This window comes from Bubalus kerabau, chromosome 2, assembly GCF_029407905.1.
Source record: "Bubalus kerabau isolate K-KA32 ecotype Philippines breed swamp buffalo chromosome 2, PCC_UOA_SB_1v2, whole genome shotgun sequence".
Taxonomy (NCBI): Eukaryota; Metazoa; Chordata; class Mammalia; order Artiodactyla; family Bovidae; genus Bubalus; species Bubalus kerabau.
In genome coordinates this window covers 5756335-5774913 of record NC_073625.1, presented here as the reverse complement: position 1 = coordinate 5774913, position 18579 = coordinate 5756335, and the positions used below count along the sequence as shown (strand labels likewise).

General features: G+C 43.0%; 2 long non-coding RNA genes across 2 annotated transcripts; both read right to left on the bottom strand.

The window, feature by feature from the left end:
• Window positions 1-876: 876 nt before the first annotated feature.
• Window positions 877-3465, bottom strand: LOC129644588 (uncharacterized). The gene is made up of 2 exons (XR_008710852.1): window positions 3240-3465; window positions 877-1846 (listed from the first exon to the last, which is right to left on the bottom strand). It is a non-coding gene; the product is annotated as an uncharacterized LOC129644588 (long non-coding RNA).
• Window positions 3466-3660: 195 nt separating this feature from the next.
• Window positions 3661-6370, bottom strand: LOC129644586 (uncharacterized). Its single transcript, XR_008710851.1, has 3 exons — window positions 6198-6370; window positions 4353-4382; window positions 3661-4091 (listed from the first exon to the last, which is right to left on the bottom strand). It is a non-coding gene; the product is annotated as an uncharacterized LOC129644586 (long non-coding RNA).
• Window positions 6371-18579: the final 12209 nt, after the last annotated feature.

Here is an 18579-nt window from a genome sequence, read left to right as displayed (position 1 = left end):
TGATTCTCCCCAGAGGCTTGACTCCCACACGCCGAAGTCAACAGTCAAGTTAGAAGCACCCCACAGACCTCTCCCCCTTAGGAAGGGGGCCCACCACAGAGCTAAGGAAGACTTAGTGGGAACACACCCCATTTTTCCTTCAGTAAAACAAACATGATCAGAAAGCAGCAACTTGGTGGCACAGAGAGGCACATAGAGGAGGATTCATCAGCTTTGTGTACTAGTCACTGATGGAATGTTGAGGTCTGAGAGCCTTGTTGATTAACAACTATCATTTATTTCATCCACTAATGTGCAATTTGGGCACAGCAGGGCAGGACAGGATGTCTCTGCTCAACACAGAATTATCTGAGACAAGGAATCTACTTCCCAATTGTCTCACTCATGAGTGGCAAGTTGGTCTTAACCATCAGCTGGGAGTTCAGCCAGAGTTATTGGGTACTTATTTCCTGGGTACTCAGCTCCTCCCACAAAGGCATCTCAGGAAGCTGCCTGAGCTTCATTACAGCCTGGCAGCTGGGTTTTGAGGTTTTCTAAGACATTAGGAGCTGTACTCAACAATCCCTAAAGGACTGGGGTTGGAGGCTGCTCACTTCCACCATGTTCTGCTGGTCAAGCAGTCAGACTCCAGACAGTCAAATTAACTACTCTTCCAAATTTAGGGGTAGTTCTCTAAAAGGGGTTGATAGAATGTGACCTACCAAGGAAGAGGTCAGGAGTGGCCCTCTTCTATTTTCCCAGGAGTGGGAAGAATAGTAAGCACAGGGTAGTAACAAGAGAATACTGAAGGTGATTTAGGCAGAGGACAATCACGTATTAAGTGATGGACAGCTGGGTGTAGGATGACAGAAAAAAAGGACACACCATCCAGCATAATTTATTATGTGCAATTTAATCCCCCACTAGGTGTGTGTCCAAGACACGTGACTCCCAGGTACTGTACCAACGGGACTAGAAATTTGGGGGAAGACATAGATGATTCAGATCAGATCAGATCAGTCATTCAGTAGTGTCCAACTCTTTGCGACCCCATGAATCGCGGCACGCCAGGCCTCCCTGTCCATCACCAACTCCCAGAGTTCACTCAGACTCACGTCCATCGAGTCAGTGATGCCATCCAGCCATCTCATCCTCTGTCGTCCCCTTCTCCTCCTGTCCCCAATTCCTCCCAGCATCAGAGTCTTTTCCAATGAGTCAACTCTTCACATGAGGTGGCCAAAGGACTGGAGTTTCAGCTTTAGCATCAGTCCTTCCAAAGAAATCCCAGGGCTGATCTCCTTCAGAATGGACTGGTTAGATCTCCTTGCAGTCCAAGGGACTCTCAAGAGTCTTTTCCAACACCACAGTTCAAAAGCATCAATTCTTCGGCGCTCAGCCTTCTTCACAGTCCAACTCTCACATCCATACATGACCACAGGAAAAACCATAGCCTTGACTAGACAAACCTTTGATGGCAAAGTAATGTCTCTGCTTTTGAATATGCTATGTAGGTTGGTCATAACTTTCCTTCCAAGGAGTAAGCGTCTTTTAATTTCATGGCTGAAGTCACCATCTGCAGTGACTTTGGAGCCCAGAAGAATAAAGTCTGACACTGTTTCCACTGTTTCCCCATCTATTTCCCATGAAGTGATGGGAACAGATGCCATGATCTTCGTTTTCTGAATGTTGAGCTTTAAGCCAACTTTGTCACTCTCCACTTTCACTTTCATCAAGAGGCTTTTGAGTTCCTCTTCACTTTCTGCCATAAGGGTGGTGTCATCTGCATATCTGAGGTTATTGATATTTCTCCAGGCAATCTTGATTCCAGCTTGTGTTTCTTCCAATTCAGCGTTTCTCATGATGTACTCTGCATATAAGTTAAATAAACAGGGTGACAATATACAGCCTTGATGTACTCCTTTTTGCCCATAAATTACATTATTTCCAAAAAAGAGGGCCCAGAGAGAAAAACTATAGGAAGAATAGGAAGAAAGAAAAAAGGATGAAGGAAGGAAGGGGGGATAAAAAGGAAGGAAGGAAGAAAACAGAGGAAGGAAAGAAGGAAGAGGGAGGGAAAGAGGGAAAGAGAGAGGAGAGAGACACAGAGATAAATTTTAAATAAATTCAAAGCTCTAGGGAGTTTCCTGGTGGTCCACTGGTTATGACTCTGCACTTTCACTGCCAGACATGGGTTCACTCCCTGGTCTGGGAACTAAGATCCTGCAAGACACTCAGTGCCCATCAAAAAATAAAAAAAAGTTCTAAATTAAAATAAGATTCAGATAAATTCAGTCATGAAGTTTAATAATAATCAGAAACATTTAAAAAATTTAAAACTTCCATGACTCCCAAGTCAAACTCCAAAAGACTCTAGGGCATACTGTTCTGTAATTCACAGAAAAGCATTGACAGTGGCCAATGTATTATTAATTTCTTGACTAATTACTCTGTGTTCAAGGCTCCCATTGTGGCACAAAAGGGCCACTTAACTCATTTCACATGAAATATAACTGACCTCTGTGAATTCCCTTCTTTCAGGCCTTATTATTTTGTGATAACCAAACTGCTCTCTATGTCACAGGCTTATTTGTGTCCCTGCCTTTTTCACTTTTTCTGATCCTCTAAATACCATAACTCAGCACCATCAAGCTGAAAGAACTATTTTATCCTCACGCACCTCCGTCATACTCTCAGAAGCCAAACAACCTAAAATCGTTCCTATTATAGATGTCATACAAGGAAGAACAGCTAAGCACAGCAGTGAAGTCACCGGCATGGAGACACAGCCCTTGAAGTCCAGTCAGCCACCTACTAGAGGGACCTTGAGAAGCTATCTTTTCTCCTTGGAGTTTTATTTTCTTTACTGGACATTGGGTATAAATAATTCCTGTCTTACCTAGTCCACAAACTTGCTGTTAAAAGTCACATAAGTTCGGGGTCTTCCTTGGTGGCTCAGTGGTAGTTTTTGAAGAATCTGCCTGCCCATGCAGGAGGAGACACAGGCTCGATTCCAGGTCAGGGAGGATCCCACGTGCTGCAGAGCAGCAAAGCCCCAGTGGACCCCAATTCTGAGCCCCCCGCTCCACAACAAGAAAAGCCCCTGCAATGAGAAGCCCACACACAAGAGTAGCCCCCGCGCACTGTACCAAGAGTAAAAGCCCACACAGGAACGAAGACCCAGCAGAGCCAAAGGTAAACAAATCACATAACTCTTAAAAGGCATGTCAATAAAGTGGTAAAGCGCCGGAGGAAGCTGTTACCTGAGCCGCAGTGTCCATATCCTCCAGGTGCCGAGGCCTCCAGAGACCGGGACCCACGGAGACGGCCTCCTCCATGAGGAGGCTGGGATGGCGGAGGGGTTCTCCGCCACTTCAAGTCCTGGGCCCGCTCAGCCTGGGGGTCTCGGGTGCCGCAGGACCCAGGACCCAGGCTGTCCCCAGGCCCTAGTTCACCCGCCGGCCCTGAGATCACAGGGCCCGGAGGCCTCTGGGAAGAAAGCCACGAACGCCCCCCCCACCCCCCCCCCCCGTGCCGCGGGGACTCCTGGGAGCTGACTGTGGGCGGGGCGCAACCTCTGACCCCACTCGGGTTCTCACGCTCCCTCAGGGTCAGGGCCCACGGGCCCTATAACAATATGCGGAATCTAAAAAACAAACTTGGACCCTAAAGGCAGCTAAGCACCAAAGAACGGATGCTTTCAAATTGTGGTGCTGGAGAAGATTCTTGAGAGTCCCTTGGACAGCAAGATCAAACCAGTCAATCCTAAAGGAAATCAACCCTGAATATTCATTGAAAGGCCTGACGCTGAAGCTGAAGCTCCAAGACTCTGAGCATCTAATGCAAAGAACCAACTCCTTGGGAAAGACCCTGGTACTGGGAAAGATTGAAGGCAGGAGGAGAAGGGGGTGACAGAGGAAGAGATGTTTTTGGATGGCATCACCTCACCAACTCAATGGGCATGACTTGGAGCAAACTCCAGGACATAGTGAAGGACAGGAAAGCCTGGTGTGCTGCAGTCCATGGGGTTGCAAAGAGTCGGACACGACTTAGCGACTGAGCAACAACAAAGTTGAACTTGTAGAAACAGGAAACAGAATGGTGATTTCCAGCGGCTGGGGATGGGGAGAAAGAGGGAGAGATTAGTTAAATGGAGCAAACTCTCAGTTATAATAAGGTCTGAGGATGTAACATAGAACATGGTGACCACAGCTGACAACCCTAAATTCTATTATAACTTTGATGAGAACTGAAGGTGTGTTCTCCTTAAAGAAAATATATATGATGTGATAGATGTGTTAATGAACTCAACGATGGGACTCTTCACAATGTAGACATGTACTGAATCACCATGTTGCATACTTTAAATATCTTACCATCTTTCTGTCAATTATAGCTCCATAAACCTGGAAAAAAGAAGATGAAAAGAGGGCCCATTACCAAATCGGATGTAACGGTGGTCAGCTTAACCAGTCATCAGGATAAGTCATCTCACCACACTGGTGAGATGATAATGGCTACATTAACCATGTAGCCATTATCATGGCTTTAACCATGATAATGGCTACAATTAAAAAGCTGCTGCTGCTGCTGCTAAGTCGCTTCAGTCGTATCCGACTCTGTGTGACCCCATAGACGGCAGCCCACCAGGCTCCCCTGTCCCTGGGATTCTCCAGGCAAGAACACCGGAGTGGGTTGCCATTTCCTTCTCCAATGCATGAAAGTGAAAAGTGAAAGTGAAGTCGCTCAGTCATATCCGACTCCTAGTGACCCCATGGACTGCAGCCTACCAGGCCCCTCCATCCATGGGATTTTCCAGGCAAGAGTACTAGAGTGGGTTGCCATTGCCTTCTCAAAACATACCAAATGTTGGAGAGAACTTGGGACAATCAGAATTCTCATCCTCAGCTGGAGGGAGCTAAATGAGTAGAACCACTTTGAGAAACCAGAAGTATTCACCTGTGAGCTCTCTATCACCTGGGAATGTTACTCCCAAAAGACATGTGTATATGCAGTCAACAAAAGATAGGTACAAAAATGTTTATAGAAGCACAATTCAAAGTGTGCAAAATCTGCAAAGTGCACAAGTACCCATGAACAGTAAAATGGATATAGAAAATGAGGCATATTCCCCAAACTGGTCATTATGGAGCAATGAGCAGGAACTAACTGCTACTACCTGCAATGGCATGGATGAATTCCACAACTTAATGCTGAGGGAACATCCAGGAGCCAAAGAAAATACACAGTATGATTCCATTCCTATAAAGTTCAAAACCAGGCTCAAGTGATGTACAGTGTTATAAATCAGTGAACTTGAAAGGGGATGCCAAAGCGAGGAGTCATGAGATGGGCTTGGGAGTGCTCCAGGGTTCCGTTTCTTGACAGAGTGAGTGTGTTCATGTTCTGAAAATTCATCAGGCTGTACACATGACTTGTGCACTTTTCTGAATGTATATTCCACTTCAGTTACAAAGTCTGCTTGAAGTAACAAATGAGGCCATTTAAAAGTTGGCTTTTTCAGGAAAGTGGATGAAACGAAGCTCTAGCACCAACAAATTTAAGCTCGAATACCAACAAGTTTAACAACAGACAACAGAACCCAGCCTCCTCCAAAAACTTTACCAGCAGAAATCTAAAAAACAGGGGGGTGGGGGGGGGGCGGTAAATTGGCAGTTTGGGCTCAGCAGATGTGAACTATTTATATAGAGGATGGGTAAACAATAAGGCCCTACTGTATAGCACAGGGAACTATATTCAACATCCTGTGATAAACCACAATGGAAAAAATATGTTAAAAGAATGTAGAATATATGGATATGTATGTAAAACTGAGTCACTTTGCTGTACAGCAGAAATTGACATAACATTGTAAAGCAATGATACTTCAATTTAAAACTTCAGGGTTTGTTGGGGAAGTACCCAGAGATGCTGCTAAACTTTGTAAACACACAGGACAGTCCCCCGATCACATTTCAATAACAATTGCCTGGCTCCAAACATCAATAGTGCCACTGGTGATCAATCTTGCGCTACAGTTTGACCTACAAGCCCAAGAAATGGCCCAAAAGAAATATGGAGATAGAGAGTTGTGGGGAAAAAGGAAAAAATCCAGTTCTCATCATTAAAGGAGGTGTGTGTGCTATTGGCAGAGAGCTCCCAAACATACCAGGGCGGGGCTGTACCCGCCCCCATTTCTTCAGCCCCCACACTCTACCCACGCTCTTCCCCTCGGGTCTCCGTGGGTCTCCAGATCCCAGAGCAAGTGGGGCATGGAAACAGATGGCTTTGCCTCTCGCCCTCTGCTTGTCCACTCCGCTCTGCGCTCCCTGATGGAACTCAGATCAGTCGAATTACTGTTGCTGTCTTCAGCAGCTTGAGGACAGCTCTTCCTTGATAGAGCAGATATTCCTTACTACAAAAAAAAAAAAAAAAAAGCAGGAAGAAAGAAAGAAAACACTTGAAAAGTCTCCGATCTTCCAGTCCTTGGCAGTGAGTGCTTCTGTTTCATGTCAGAGAATCTGGACTTGGCCTGGAAGCGAAAGGCAGCCAGCCGAGCGTGCCATCAGAATAACTAGGTCAATTTTCAGCTTCTTCTTGGAAGGCGTTCTCCTCCTTCTCTTCCCTCCCTGCTGGGCCCTCAGCCTGTCTGGGCCAGCCACCTTTGTTTCAGATAACTGGCTCTCTCAGCCTATATCTCACAGTCCAAAGGCCCCTGGGATTGAACAAACCGCCCACCTGCTTTGAAACAAAGAACATAGTTCTGCTCCTCCAATTCCGGCATCTGGAATCGGTGACACCCACAGTGTACAGGAACTGGACCGCCTGGAGGAGAGTGAAATCCCACGCATTGCCTGGGGACATTCTGGGCTTCGTCCACTGGCTCCATCACAACACGTCATTGGACCCTGGGAAGTGCTGAGTTCCACACTGTACCCAGGGATGTAGTTTCAGAATTATGTCAGTGGAAAAGACATGATTTATCAGGCTTGCCAAAAAAAAAAAAATAAAACAATAAAGCCAAAAGTCACCCCAAAGAATGAGGTTCAAGGAACCCAAAAAAACCCTAGGAAAAAAACAGATGTGAGGGGAGATTCTTTTCCATCACAACTTCTCAGCACGTGGCATTGAGCTTTTAGATAAGAACATGGTATGAACAGACATCTACCATAGACGCTTTCACAGTTCTTCAACTCTGTGTTTACCCCTGTCTTTCTACCTTAAACCCTGTCCAAGAGACGGAGCTTTTTTCATCTTATATATTCAGAATTCAACAAAAGACCCTCACATCTATTAAGTACCTAATAAAATGGCTCCTCAACCTTGCTTGCACAATTTGTTCCAAGATGACCCCCCAAACATTCGCCCAAAGATGCATCAGCATTCTTTGATCCCATGACTTTAGTTTCAATGCTGACACCCAGAGTGTGTTATCTGTTAGGTCTTCCCTACTTGGGCATTATTTGTTCTTTTTCAGCTGGCTGCCACTCATACATCAGCTCAGTTCAGTTCAATTCAGTCGCTCAGTCATGTTTGACCCTTTGCGACCCCATGGACGGCAGCACACCAGGCCTCCCTGTCCATCACCAACTCCCAGAGCCCACCCAAACCCATGTCCATTGAGTCGGTGATGCCATCCAACCATCTCATCCTCTGTTACCCACTTCTCCTCCTGCCTTCAAGCTTTCCCAGCGTCAGGGTCTTTTCCGGTGAGTCAGTTCTTCGCATCAAGTGGCCATAGTAGTTGGCCAGTATTACAAACTCTGTGGGATTTGTGTCTTAATAAATGAGTGGGGGGGTGGGGGGGAGCCCTATTACTTGTTGAAGCCAGAAGATAAATATGCACTTATTAATGACTTCTATGATAACCCTTACTTACATCACAGAAGTCATTAATAAGTGCATATTGATGTTCTATTTACATATCAAAGTAGCACATCATAGCTTGATATGTAAGATCAAGAAATTCTTCCCAAAGAGAAAAATACAGAAAAACAGGAATAAATCATGATCCTGAGAAAACTCTGGGAGATAGTGAAGGACAGGGAAGCCTGGCGTGCTGCAGTCCATGGGGTCACAAAGAGTCAGACACAATTTAGTGACTGAACAACAACAACATATTTTTTTAAAAAATCATAACTGCACCATCCACAACAACCTCCAAAAGCAAGGATGTTTCTGGACTATAGTAAAATAAATATTTACTCCTAATTGAAGGGCTCAGATGTAAATTACTGACATTAAGAAAAAACTGAAAAATCCTAACAACATGCAGTCTGTCAGGGATGAGTTCGTGACTAAATGAGGTGTCAGAGTTTCTCTGTTAGAAGTGAAGGATTGGTGAAGACTTTGAGAGGTTATTTCAAAGGCCTAGAAGGTGAAGGGATGACATGGAATCAAGACAGCAAGTCACCCCAGGGGTTGAACCATTAAGGAGAGTGATAGAGCCTGGTCAGAGCCGAGCAGGGAGAGAGAACAGAGGCAGAGACAGAGACAAAGAAGCCAGGGCACCATGAGTGACAGCCACCAAGTGGGCTCTCCATAAACACAGGGACATTGTCACCAGCTTCTGCCCTCTGCTCTTCTATTAATTAGGATGTTCATCTTGCTTTGTTGGATCCAGAAATATTTGGCACAAAATTAAGCTTTAATAAAGTAATGCTGCTAAGTTGCCTCAGTCGTGTCCAACTCTGTGCGACCCCATAGACGGCAGCCCACCAGGCTCTGCCGTCCCTGGGAGTCTCCAGGCAAGAACACTGGAGTGAGTTGCCATTTCCTTCTCCAATGCATGAAAGTGAAAAGTGAAAGTGAAGTCGCTCAGTCATGTCTGACTCTTTGCGACCCCATGGACTGCAGTCTGTCAGGCTCCTTCATCCATGGGATTTTCCAGGCAAGAGTACAGGAGTGAGTTGCCATTGCCTTCTCCAAATAAAGTAATACATACTCCAAAATCACTGCAGACAGTAACCGCAGCCATGAAATTAAAAGACAGTTGCTCCTTGGAAGAAAAGCTATGACAAACCCAAACAGCATATTAAAAAGCAGAGACATCACTTTGCCAACAAAGGTCCATCTAGTCAAAGCTATGGTTTTTCTAGTAGTCATGTATGGATGTGAGAGTTGGACTATAAAGAAGGCTGAGAACTGATGCTTTCAAATTGTGGTGCTGGAGAAGACTCTTGAGAGTCCCTTGGACTTCAAGAAGATCAAACCTGTCAATCCTAAAGGCAATCAAACCTGAATATTCATTGGAAGGCCTGATGCTGAAACTGAAGCTCCAATACTTTGGCCACCTGATGTGAAGAGCTGACTCATTGGAAAGACCCTGATGCTGGGAAAGATTGAAGGTGGGAGGAGAAGGGGATGACAGAGGATGAGATGGTTGGATGGCCTCATCGACTCACCCAACATGAGTTCGAACAAGCTCCAGGAGATGGTGAAGGACAGAGAAGCCTGGCATGCTGCAGTCCATGGGGTCACAAAGTCAGACACGACTGAGTGACTGAACAACAACAAGTACACTCAGGATCATAATATTGATCATGACTTCAACAATCATCTTTTTGGAGTAAACCTAAAGTTCTCAGAGTATAAGCAATCAGAAAATTGCTACTAGCAACACACAGTGAAAGCTTTAAGACCTAATTTCTAAAAGATATGATTATAATGAGAAAATTATAGAAATGATTTAAAAATAAATTTCTTCACTCTAATAGACAGTTTTAATGACTATATGATGCTAAGTATTAACAAAGGAATATGGAGCCAATGATCAACCAATCTATTGATTTGCCAGTTATCTTCACACAACCAATAGCCAAATGATGACTGTCTTGTACTTTGCCCTCACTTTGTAGCAGGTATATCTGGAGGAAATTATGTGCCAGCAGTTTCTCTGGATGTTTTATGAGAATATTTAATCTTCCTGAGAGAAATATCACCTTCTCTACAGTTGAATAAAGGCAGACTCAGAGGAACTAAGAACTTTCTCAAAATATGTGGCTGCACCAGGTTTTGAGCTCTAATTCTTCTAAATCACGTCTAAAACTGTCAGTATTTCAAAGTCCCAGATTTTGAAATTCCACAGAACAGTAAATTTTTTAAAGCATTTTGAAGGTCAACAAAAGATTGGCAAATTTGTATTTTTCTAAGTAAGAACATTGACACACACAGATACACACACACACCCCTTCACCATCATTTCATAAGAGAATATTTTTAACACCAAAAGAGTGAATAAATGCAGCTTTATTAATAACATATTATATATCCTTATTTTTATTGGCTGTTGTTGTTTAGTCACTAAGTCACATCCAACTCATTGCAACCCCATGGACTCTAGCCTGCCAGGCTCTTCTGGATTTCTCAGGCAAGAATACTGGAGTTCTGGTTGCCATTTAGAATGTCAGGATACTGGTTGCCATTTCCTCCTCCAGGGGATCTCCCTGAGGGATCTCCCTGACCCAGGGATCGAACCCAAGTCTCTTGTAGTAGCAGGTGGATTCTTTACCACTGACCTGCCAAGGAAGCCCTTCAGTTCAGTTCAGTTGCTCAGTCGTGTCCGACTCTTTGCGACCCCATGAATTGCAGCACACCAGGCCTCCCTCAAACTCATGTTCATCGAGTCGGTGATGCCATCCAGCCATCTCATCCTCTGTCGTCCCCTTCTCCTCCTGCCCCCAATCCTTCCAAGCATCAGTGTCTTTTCCAATGAATCAACTCTTCGCATAAGGTGGCCAAAGTATTGGAGTTTCAGCTTCAGCATCAGTCGTTCCAATGAACACCCAGGACTGATCTCCTTTAGAATGGACTGGTTGGGTCTCCTTGCAGTCCAAGGGACTCTTAAGGGTCTTCTCCAACACCACAGTTCAAAAGCATCGATTCTTCGGTGCTCAGCTTTCTTCACAGTCCAACACTCACACCTGTACATGACTACTGGAAAAACCATAACCTTGACTAGACAGACCTTTGTTGGCAAAGTAATGTCTCTGGTTTTCAATATGCTATCTAGGTTGGTCATAACTTTCCTTCCAAGGAGTAAGAGTCTTTTAATTCCCTTACATTGCTTCAAATGGGTACATTTTGACTAGAATTACAAAAGCTTCAGCTCAGCTGTGAAATTCCAGTGACTTGCACTTGGGAACTGTTGCACAAAACCAGGAAGCCTCTTCAGGTAACAAAGTCTCTCTGCCTGGAACTGGATTGGATCCTAAAAGTTACGGGACCCACTTTGTTGACTTCTGGCTATTTGCATGGATCAGGTATCCAGGAGAGCATGGAAAATTATAAATTTATATGGAGCAGAACATATAGATAGCTTCAAGCCAATATGTATATAGGGTACTCACAGCCATTTTAAGAGTAGACAATGCTATTTGTTTGCTACTGTTCTCTACAAATTGTCATTCTTCTAAAAGACATTTCTGTGTCGTAAAATTAAACATCCTTAAAGCTAGGGATAAATTAAGAAACTCCTATGTCTTGCTCAGATTTAGGTATTTACATTAATCTATATAAATTTTGCACAAACTTGAACTACCTGAAAAGGCACATAATTTGTTAGGAAAACCATATGGATGGGTCTGATTTCTCTTCCTTGTTGTTTCACTCACCATCATGACTTCCAGCAAACCATTAAACATTTCTTGGCCTCACTTTCTTACCAGGAAAAGGAGGTACTAAGATCATTGTTCCCCAAGCTTCCTTCCAGCTCCACTAAACTCACTTGCCAATAGCTGAGCTCAGGGCCTGGTTATGAAGGACTGTTTTATTCTTGGAACTTCTCTGGTGGCTCAGCAGTAAAGAATCCATCTGCCAATGCAGGAGAGGCAGGTTCAATCCCTGGGTCGGGAAGATCCCCTGCAGAAGGACATGGCAACCCACTCCAGTATTCTTGCCTGGAGAATCCCATGGGCCGAGGAGCCTGGTGGGCTACAGTCCATGGGGTCGCAAAAGATTCAGACACAATGTACCGACTAAACAACAACAGTCAAAAGTGACATCGCTCAGTCGTGTCCAACTCTTTCTGACCCCATGGACTGTAGCCCACTAGGTTCCTCCGCCCATGGGGTTCTCCAGGCAAGAATACTGGAGTGGGTTGCCATGTCCTTCTCCAGGGGATCTTCCCGACCCAGGGATTGAACCCGCGTCTCCAACATTGTAGACAGACGCTTAAAACTGTATTTTACTCTTATTGCTTTTACTTTTCACTTTGCAAGTATATTAGCATTTTCTGAGTACCTTACAAAATTTAGAAAAATTAGCACAAAGTATGAAAAAGAAAAAAATAAATAATAATTCTACCACCCAGAGAAGGCAATGGCACCCCACTCCAGTACTCTTGCCTGGAAAATCCCATGGACGAAAGAGCCTGGTAGGCTGCAGTCCACTGGGTTGCGAAGAGTTGGACTCGACTGAGTGACTCCACTTTCACTTTTATGCACTGGAGAAGGAAATGGCAACCCACTCCAGTGTTCTTGCCTGGAGAATCCTAGGGACGGGGGAGCCTGGTGGGCTGCCGTCTATGGGGTCACACAGAGTCAGACACGACTGAAGCCACTTAGCCGCAGCAGCTACCACCCAGAAACAACAATGTTAGCAATATGGTTAATATTTTCCAAGTACATTTTTACATAATTTATAATTTGATATTATATAAAGAATTTTTCCCAATTTAAGCAAACAGTGTGTCTGGTTCCAGGAAAGCTTTGTGTAGGGAAGGTGAGGGTAGATACATTCCTTGATGAAAAATAAGAGTAAACTAAGAAAAGCAAACTAAAACAACGAGATACTGCACGTTTTCCTATATTAGATTAACAAAATAGAGGCTTTCCCCCCATGAGAATATTTATTGCTACAACACACCTTAGAGGAAAGAATTTGACAATTTGTATCTGTAGCCATAAAAGGGGTCAGTAATTATTCTTTTCATAATATCCTAAGGGAAATGATCTGAAGATGCAGAAATGACTTCATTTATAAAGGTGTTCAATGTCACTTTACCTACTCATACTGAAAATTTGATAATAACCTGAGAGTTCCATGTTAGAAGAATGATGAAGTGATCATGGAACATCCCTCGGATGGAATATTATGCTGTTTTAAAAAATGATGTTTACAAGCTTCATTTTAAAAGGTTAAAAAAGGTGTCTGGCTAGTGGCCCTTAAACTATCTTTTTCTCACTGAAATATCTATAATGATGATTCCCAAAAGCCAAAATCCACAGATACATGAATTATAGAAGTTTTAATCTCTTCCAACCAGAGAAAAACTATTCAAGTCTGGCTTAATGATGTAGAAGCCAAGTGGGAAAAAAAGGGCCCTCGCCACTCACTGCTGTCTGCTTTGACTCATGGTGTCTTACTAATCAGAGAAAAGGGCAGATATCCTTCTTCTGCCGTGGACCTCAAAGTAGGTCGCGCCTGACTCTTTTGTGACCCCAAGGACTCTAGCCCGTCAAGTTCCTTGGTCCATGGAATTCTCCAGGCAAGAGTGCTAGAGTGAGTTGCCATTTCCTCCTCCAGGGGATCTCACTGGTGTCTCCTGCATTGGCAGGTGATTCTTTACCACTGAGCCACCAGGGAAGCCTTTTTGGGTCAGTAGCATCAGCATTACTTGAAAACTTGTTAGAAATGCAGATTCTCAAGTCTTACCTCAGATCTATTCAATAACCCTGTGTACGAGACAGCAAAAGAGACACTGATGTATAGAACAGTCTTATGGACTCTGTGGGAGAGGGAGAGGGAGGGAAGATTTGGGAGAATGGCATTGAGACATGTAAAATATCATGTATGAAACGAGTTGCCAGTCCAGGTTCAATGCACGATACTGGATGCTTGGGGCTGGTGCACTGGGACGACCCAGAGGGATGGAATGGGGAGGGAGGAGGGAGGAGGGTTCAGGATGGGGAACACATGTATACCTGTGGCGGATTCATTTTGATACTTGGCAAAACTAATACAATTATGTAAAGTTTAAAAATAAAATAAAATTTAAAAAAAAAATTAAACACTGAGAGTGGTTGCCTGGAATCGCCTGCAGCTGATTCTGATTCCTGAGGCTAAAACTTCAGAGCCCTTGCTCTCCTGCCAGATTCAGATATCACAGGCAGCAAGATTACTCTTTCCCCTCCCCTTTCCCTCATCAACTTTATCTGAAAGATCAGAGATAGCCACTCCTAGAAACTAATGCCAAAGAAGTTCAGAGTATCCGGGAGTGGCCAAGGGCGTCCCCAGGAGCCATGGTCTCCAGGAAGAAAGCGCTCAAGAAAAGCAGAAAGGTAAAAGGTCTTGGCAGTGTAGTCTGTAAATGGTCCTTGCAGCTGGGCTGGAATTTGCTACTTCAGCGGTCGAAGAGCGGGACTATGGGTGAGCAATATTTCCTCACTAACGATGAACAGAAGGCAAGAGTCAAGCCCACAACCAGACAAGCAACAAGGCTACATTTTAGAGCCCAGGGAATTAGAGCCATTGTCTTGTAATAACATTTAATGGAGTATCAGTTCAGTTCAGTTCAGTCGCTCAGTCGTGTCCGACTCTGTGACCCCATGAATCACAGCACACCAGGCCTCCCTGTCCATCACAAACTCCCAGAGTTCACTCAGACTCACGTCCATCGAGTCAGTGATGTCATCCAGCCATCTCATCCTCTGGCTTCCCCTTCTCCTCCTGCCCCCAATCCCTCCCAGCATCAGTCTTTTCCAATGAGTCAACTCTTCGCATGAGGGGCCAAAGTACTGGAGTTTCAGCTTCAGCATCATTCCCTCCAAAGAAATCCCAGGGCTGATCTCCTTCAGAATGGACTGGTTGGATCTCCTTGCAGTCCAAGGGACTCTCAAGAGTCTTCTCCAACACCACAGTTCAAAAGCATCAATTCTTTGGCGCTCAGCTTTCTTCACAGTCCAACTCTCACATCCATACATGACCACTGGAAAAACCATAGCCTTGACTAGACGAACCTTTGTTGGCAAAGTAATGTCTCTGCTTTTCAATATGCTATGTAGGTTGGTCATAACTTTCCTTCCAAGGAGTAAGCGTCTTTTCATTTCATGGCTGCAGTCACCATCTGCAGTGATTTTGGAGCCCAGAAAAATAAAGTCTGACACTGTTTCCATTGTTTCCCCATCTATTTCCCATGAAGTGATGGGACTGGATGCCATGATCTTCGTTTTCTGAATGTTGAGCTTTAAGCCAACTTTTTCACTCTCCTCTTTCACTTTCATCAAGAGGCCTTTTAGTTCCTCTTCACTCTCTGCAATAAGGGTAGTGTCATCTGCATATCTGAGCTTATTGAGATTTCTCCTGGCAGTCTTGATTCCAGCTTGTGTTTCTTCCAGTCCAGCGTTTCTCATGATGTACTCTGCATATAAGTTAAATAAACAGGGAGACAATATACAGCCTTGACGTCCTCCTTTTCCTATTTGGAACCAGTCTGTTGTTCCATGTCCAGTTCTAACTGTTGCTTCCTGACCTGCATACAGATTTCTCAAGAGGCAGATCAGGTGGTCTGGTATTCCCATCTCTTTCAGAATTTCGCACAGTTCATTGTCATCTACACAGTCAAAGGCTTTGGCATAGTCAATAAAGCAGAAATAGATGTTTTTCTGGAACTCTCTCATTTTTTCCATGATCCAGCAGATGTTGGCAATTTGATCTCTGGTTCCATCTGCATTTTCTAAAATCAGCTTGAACATCAGGAAGTTCACAGTTCATACTGCTGAAGCCTTGCTTGGAGAATTTTGAGCATTACTTTACTAGCATGTGAGATGAGTGCAATTGTGTGGTAGTTTGAGCATTTTTTGGCATTGCCTTTCTTTGGGATTGGAATGAAAACTGACTTTTCCAGTCCTGCGGCCACTGCTGAGTTTTCCAAATTTGCTGGCATATTGAGTGCAGCACTTTCACAGCATCATCTTTCAGGATTTGAAAGAGCTCAACTGGAATTCCATCACCTCCACTAGCTTTGTTCATAGTGATGCTTTCTAAGGCCCATTTGACTTCACATTCCAGGATGTCTGGCTCTAGGTGAGTGATCACACCATCGTGATTATCTTGGTTGTGAAGATCTTTTTTGTACAGTTCTTCTGTGTATTCTTGCCACCTCTTCTTGATATCTTCTGCTTCTGTTAGGTCCATACCATTTCTGTCCTTTATCGAGCCCATCTTTGCATGAAATGTTCCCTTGGTATCTCTAATTTTCTTGAAGAGATCTCTAGTCTTTCCCATTCTGTTGTTTTCCTCTATTTCTTTGCATTGATTGCTGAGGAAGGCTTTCTTATCTCTTCTTTCTATTCTTTGGAACTCTGCATTCAGATGCTTATATCTTTCCTTTTCTCCTTTGCTTTTCGCTTCTCTTCTTTTCACAGCTATTTGTAAGGCTTCCCCAGACAGCCATTTTGCTTTTTTTCATTTCTTTTCCATGGGGATGGTCTTGATCCCTGTCTCCTGTACAATGTCACGAACCTCATTCCGTAGTTCATCAGGCACTCTATGTATCAGATCTAGGCCCTTAAGTCTATTTCTTACTTCCACTGTATAATCATAAGGGATTTGATTTAGGTCATACCTGAATGGTCTAGTGGTTTTCCCTACTTTCTTCATTTAAGTCTGAATTTGGTAATAAGGAGCTCATGATCTGAGCCACAGGCAGCTCCTGGTCTTGTTTTTGTTGACTGTATAGAGCTTCTCGATCTTTGGCTGCAAAGAATATAATCAATCTGATTTCGGTGTTGACCATCTGGTGATATCCATGTGTAGAGTCTTCTCTTGTAAGACTCTTACTCTCGTAAGAGTCTTCTCTTAATGGAGTATAGCCTGTAAGAATATTGGATCACTCTGCTGTACGCCTGAAGCTAATAGAATTTTTTATGGCATTCCGACTCTTTTGCGACCCCATGATCTGTAGACTGCTAGGCCCCTCTGTCTGTCCAGGTTGCAATTTCCTACTCCAGGGGAATCTTCGTGACCCAGGGACCAAACCCAAGTCTCTTGGGTCTCCTGCATTGCAGGCAGATTCTTTACCACTGCCCCACCTGGGAGGCCCACAATATAATACATCAACTACATATAAACTAACATAGTACATCAACTATACGTCAATTTAAAAAAATATATATCCAATGTAATCAAACATTTGTTAAAACATACCTTTTATAATACAATATCTTTTATTGATTTTAAAACAATATATTTATTATAAGATACTTTCCAAGTATTTATTATAAAATACTTGGAAACTACAGGGGGATTTTGGAGGTACAGCAATGTTAAATTTCTTGACATAGGGTGGTTGCATTAAGGGACTAACTTTTTAAATAATTTTTAAACTAATTATTTTTAAACAATTTTTTAAACTAATTTTTAAATAAGCTGTTTACTAGGGACTACTGTGCTTTATTATACACATATTATTCTGTAACGAAGTTTTTTTTTAGTAAACTGAAATTTAGGACAACTGTATTCTATAATTGTGAATTATAAAAGACTAATTTATTTATAGTTCAGAGAGAAGGAAGAGAAAGTGATAACTCTTGGTAAATTAAACACCATCTCAAAGCTCCTGAAATTGAAGTTCTTATTATTTTATTAAACAAAGATTTATCAATATTAAATATCTCCCTATTTAACCACCTGTAAAGCAGGGGCTAGTATTGTCCCAACTTGGTTGAGAAACCAAGGACTGGATGAGGACGATAACTCACCCAATACAGGGAATGGCAGAACTGAGTTCTAATCCAGGCAATCTGGTTGGGATGCTGAGTGGAAACTTTTTCTTTAGATTATTTTCCATTACAGGGTGTTACAAGGTATTGTACTCTACAGTCAATACTTGTTACTTATCTATTTTATGTACAGTAGTTTTTTTAACATTTATATCTGTTAATCCTATACTCCCAATTTATCCTTCCTCTCCCTCCTTTTCCCTTCGGTAACTTAAGTTTGTTTTCTATGTCTGTGATTCTGTTTCGTATATGAATTTATTTGTATTACTTTTTAGATTCCACGTGTAAGTGATATCCTATGATATTTGTCTTTGTCTGACTTCATTTAGTCTGATCATCTCTAGATCCCTCCATGTGGCTGCAAATGGTATTTATCTCATTCTTTTTTATGATTGAGTAGCATTCCATTGTATGTATGTACCGTATCTTCTTAAACCATCCACCTGTTGGAGGACATTTGGCTTGTTTTCATGTCTGGGTTCTTATAAGCAGTGTTTTTGTGAACACTGGGGTTTGTGTATTTTTTCAAATTAGAATTATTGTTTTTTCCAGATATATATCCATGAGTGGGATTGCTGGGTTATATTTTTAGTTTTTTTGAGGAAGCTCCACACTGTTTTCCATAATGGCTCAGCAATTTACATTCCAAGTCGGGGCTATCTTACTCACTTCGCCAATGGTTCTCAAATGCTTTGGTTAAAGCCTCTTTCTACTTTTAAAAATTATTGAAGGCTTTAAAGAGTTTTGTTCATATGAGCTACATCTATCAATATTTACAGTATTAAATTTAAAGCAAAAATGTTTCACCTAAGAGCACACCATCACACGTTTCACTAGTCCTCAAAACAATGTCATCATACATCACACAGCCTCCAGAAAACTC